This window comes from Helianthus annuus, chromosome 16 (genome assembly GCF_002127325.2).
Source record: "Helianthus annuus cultivar XRQ/B chromosome 16, HanXRQr2.0-SUNRISE, whole genome shotgun sequence".
Lineage (NCBI taxonomy): Eukaryota > Viridiplantae > Streptophyta > Magnoliopsida > Asterales > Asteraceae > Helianthus > Helianthus annuus.
In genome coordinates this window covers 33,694,059-33,698,584 of record NC_035448.2, presented here as the reverse complement: position 1 = coordinate 33,698,584, position 4,526 = coordinate 33,694,059, and the positions used below count along the sequence as shown (strand labels likewise).

General features: G+C 34.1%; 1 long non-coding RNA gene across 11 annotated transcripts; it reads left to right on the top strand.

Annotated features, from left to right (window-relative positions):
- Positions 1-251: 251 nt before the first annotated feature.
- On the top strand, positions 252-2,339 carry LOC110868616. Of its 11 annotated transcripts, none has more exons than XR_004884345.1 (6): positions 253-665; positions 747-827; positions 963-999; positions 1,070-1,184; positions 1,944-1,977; positions 2,056-2,339. It is a non-coding gene; the product is annotated as an uncharacterized LOC110868616 (long non-coding RNA). The 11 variants fall into 11 exon arrangements; XR_004884347.1 differs by having other exon boundaries at positions 254-665; positions 1,947-1,977; positions 2,079-2,339; XR_004884346.1 differs by having other exon boundaries at positions 254-665; positions 1,947-1,977.
- The last annotated feature ends 2,187 nt before the right edge of the window (positions 2,340-4,526 follow it).

Below are 4,526 nucleotides of genomic sequence, written 5' to 3'. Positions count from 1 at the left end.
TTACGTTAGGCGTAAATAAAACTTACATCGGACATAACCACCGACTCAACAGTTTTTTTTTGTTTTTACATATGTGTTTATAACTTTCTCATCTTTGTTTGTGCAAAAAATGATGGACCAACTCGTGTGGAAAGTAGGAGTTCTCATGGTTCTTACAACTCGTGGTGGTTCTTAATTGAACCGAATCCTATATATATATATATCTATTAATATATATAATGGATATTAGAGAGAGAAAGTTGATAAGTTGAAATTTAAGAGTTTTTGGATCAACATGGTGTGCAAAGTACAAACAACAAGCTTCCGAAATGTATCCCGCTCAAATCCGTCTCTCTGACTCAAGAATTCCCTTCAAATTTTTTTGAATTGCCAAATGTCTGATGTTGCAGTACCTTTTTCTTGGCTGCCAGCTTTACTTTTCTATCATTTCAAATTCAAACACAAAAAGAATCTGATATCTCCCACCATAATTCACTCCCCCTTTCTCTCTCTACAAAACCCAGTTGTCTCTACAAACGTTCATCATTCTATTCAAATGTAGGGGGTCTCGAAGACGATGACAGAGGGCTTGGTTGGTTGCCATATTGGTGTAACAAGATGACAGTGAGGAATTTCGGCTGAGCCAAACTTCCGGCGACCTAGACTAGGGTTCCAATCAACTTCCGGTGAGTCCTACTCCTCATGTATATTTCGTTTTAGGTTAGATTGGCCCACGAGTACTGATTTGGTGAAGGTTGTTAATCCAGTGAGCAGTTAGGGATTTTGGCGAGTAGATTAGGGTTCCGGCGAAACCCTTTCACTACATGTTGTCACCTCTGTCGACAATGGTATTTTGCCCGTATCTTTTCGGTTGTACACGTTATTTATATCATTTGGTAGCTATTTTTTTTATGTTATAGAACTAATTGAAGACCTGCAGTGGTGAAAGTTCTTAGACTGGATGGTTTGTATATGATTTACAGATCTTTGTGGAATGCAGGAGATGGGGGTTGTCACCAGGTACATTCCACATTTGGGCTTTAGTCTATATAACCTTCATTTACTTATTTATTTACTTATTATTGTTTAGGAGAGGATAAAAAAGATCTATTGCTGATGCATTTGTGAATTTTAAGGCACTTATATAATGCAGAAGTTCTAAGGCCCGTATTAGCAGCATAAAGGAATCTATTGCTGATGCATTTGTGAGTTTTTTTGTTGCTAAATTTCAAACATTTCAATCATATTGATTCATATGGCTCAAAGTTTAACCAGATTTAGCTAAATATTGAGGAGATGAGTTGCATATATGTTTGTGAATTTTTTAATTAAATGTCTAAAACTGAAACAGTTAATGAAAGGATCATCTTTTGTGTATTTTATAAAGAAGGGCTGTTCTGAATACTAATTATGTTATCGATAATAATTAATATGAACAAAGAACAATATGTTTGGAGGTCCACCCTACCCAAACCATTTAAACCCCTTATTTTTTTACTCTTTTGATCCTTTTGCACGGAGGGAAAATCCTCACAGGTGGTACAGTTATAAAGTCCAAAGGAAACTTCGTACAACCCTCATTAATTGAGTTCTCACTGAGTGCCAACGTTGTGAAAGAACTTCTTGGTCCTGTCCTATATGTGCTGAAACTCACAGACCTATATATGCTGAAACTCAGTCAGTTATGAAACTCATAGCCAGTCAATAATGGAATCCGATCTCTACCGGGGTTAACCTGGTGGGGTCTTTTATTTCGATAGCTGGTTTTCTTATTTGTAATTTTGTTTCTTTGTACTTTGGGAGTCTAGCTACTGTCCAGGCTCTTTGTTTCTAATGATAATTTGCTTTGACTGTTCTAAAAAATACACATTCGATAATGTGTGCCCAAACTCATTAATACGAACCAATTGAGATTTGTTTTTTCTCCTTTGAATTTATGCTTAAAGTCTGCTTTTTGTGTGTAGAAGCTTCACAAATTAGGCTAGCTAAACAAATCATGTGAGTTGGGCTTAACTTGTGGGATTGTCCCAAATATGATTTAATATCACTTTTACATGTGATTACTCTCTCTCATAGATTTCATGGCTGGAAATGAACAGTTTGGTCTTCAAAGGGCAGAAGACATCGATCGATAGAGTGATAGAGTGCTGAGAAACATTATTTCTTCTCTGTTCAACTGGATTTCTCGTAGGACCAATCATATGGAAACTTGCTGGAACTCTTGGTCCTCGAATCTCCTTTGTAACTTGTAATATGCCATAGTTGTTCTTTGTTTTGTTCGTTTGTATCCAACAGCTCTTTGCTGGAGGCGTTTCTTTCGCCTTGTTTTAATGATATCCCCCCCCCCCCAAAAAAAAAATTAAATAAAAAAATAAGATTACTCTCTCTCTCATAAGTTCCCCCTTTACTCAAGAAAGAAAGAAAGAAGAAAAAAAAAGCCATAAACATCTGCAAAGATGGAACATGTTTAGACATCTTGAATTACTATTATTTGTTTTCTTTTCAAAATGAAGCCTAAATAGGACGATGGTGATCACAAATAGCTGATACTTGATACACCAAATTATGCATAGGAGTAGAGACCAGATGTGAGGCAAAGTGGGACTTTGGGTAGTTCATGTAGGTTAGGCAATGAGTTTGAATAAAACGGGTATAGGAGTAGGGACGACGTGAGAAGTTGGGTGGGTTATACAGTTTGTGCTCAGAAGTAGATGCTAACCCGCATTCACATATTTATATGGTCATATATATTATAAAACCAAAGCATATGTTAACACACGTCGCGAAAGTGATAACCCACATTAAAGAGAACTTTAGTTGCGATTGTAGTTTAATCTAAAACTAATTAGTTCATTTAAAGATGTCATGTATTGAATATGGACAAAACAGACCCAATTACATCTAGCCTACTTCCGTGATGACTAATTACGTTGTACTGAGTTTATTATTATTTTTTATTCACTATCAATAGAAATTATTATAAATAAAAGGTAAGACATGGTCCCTTTATCAAATCTATCATTAACAAAATACGAAACTTATTTATTTTTCTCTTGTGTAAATTAGGAATCTGCTATGGACGAAACAAGGAAGAATTCAGAAGAAATGTTAGGTATCAATTTAATATCTTACTAAGGGTGAGAGTTGGCTACAAAGACCATTTTTTCTACAAAATGTAAAAAGTCATAAATCGCCATAACATTAACCATAAAACACTATCAAAACCCACAAATAACAAAGGAAAGATTACAAAAATGCCATATATGTGGGTTTTATGTTGTGTTTTGGATGATAAGGCTTTGATTATCGAATTAATAATATTAGTGTGTTTTATGTTGATTATCATGTTGTGTTTTATATTCATAGATCTATGATGGTGTGTTTGAAGTTTTTATGGACTTGTGTTTTAGTGATCCCCATTCTGTTATTTATGTGTTTTGAGTGTGTTTTATGGCTGAAATTATAGTGTTTTATGACTTTGTACACTTTGTAGGAAAAATAGACTTTATAGCCTAACCCCACCCTCTTACTAAATATATATGAGAAGAATTATAAGCTAAAAGAAATTGTCGCCCCCGCTGCATCGCGCGGGTTTCCTACTAGTATATATATATATATATATATATATATATATATATATATATATATATATATATATATATATATAGGGGATGGATAATGAGAAAACTAGTTTAAATAAGAAAACAAAAAAACTAACTAAAAAAGCCTAAAAAACATACCAATTTGTTTTTACAATTTTTATTAATTTTCGCTAGTTTTTATATATAAAAAAATTAAAAAAAAAACAAAAAATTTGTACTGCACATGTGCAATAATACGGAAAAGCCTAAACCACCTAACCCACCTCGCACCAACACCCCACCCCCACCCCACCCCACCCTCCAAAAACCTAAATTCACCCTTCCACCAAAAGCCTAAACCCCCCATACCCTAAAAACCTAAACCCCCCACCCCACCCCCCGCGAAACCTAAAACTAAACCCTAAACATAAACCTGAAAAAACCTAACCCCGCACCCCTCAAAAACCTAAACCCCCCTCCCCCCCACACCCAAAAACCTAATCCAAATTCTAATCCTAAACCTCCAAAAATCCTAACTCTAAAAGCTAAACTAAACTCAAAAGCTAACTTTAAGCATATAATGCACATGTGTAGTACATATATAATGCACATGTGCAGCACAAGTTTTTATATATATACAAAAAGTAGCGAAAATAAATAAAAGAATTGTAAACAAGAAATTTTTTGTATGCTTTTTAGGATTTTTGGTAGTTTTCTCATTTATATGTAGTTTTCTCATGATCCTCTCCGAATATATATATATATATATATATATATATATATATATATATATATATATATATATAGGATTAGGTTCAAACGTGAACAAAATCCCAAGAGTGAACTGCGTGAACTGATCTGGGCCCTTGATTTTTATGATCTTGAGATTTTTAGTGAATGGCAAGATGGTAATTATTTGTTACTATTTAATTAAGTGAATAAGGGTATATGTGTAATTTACTTTTT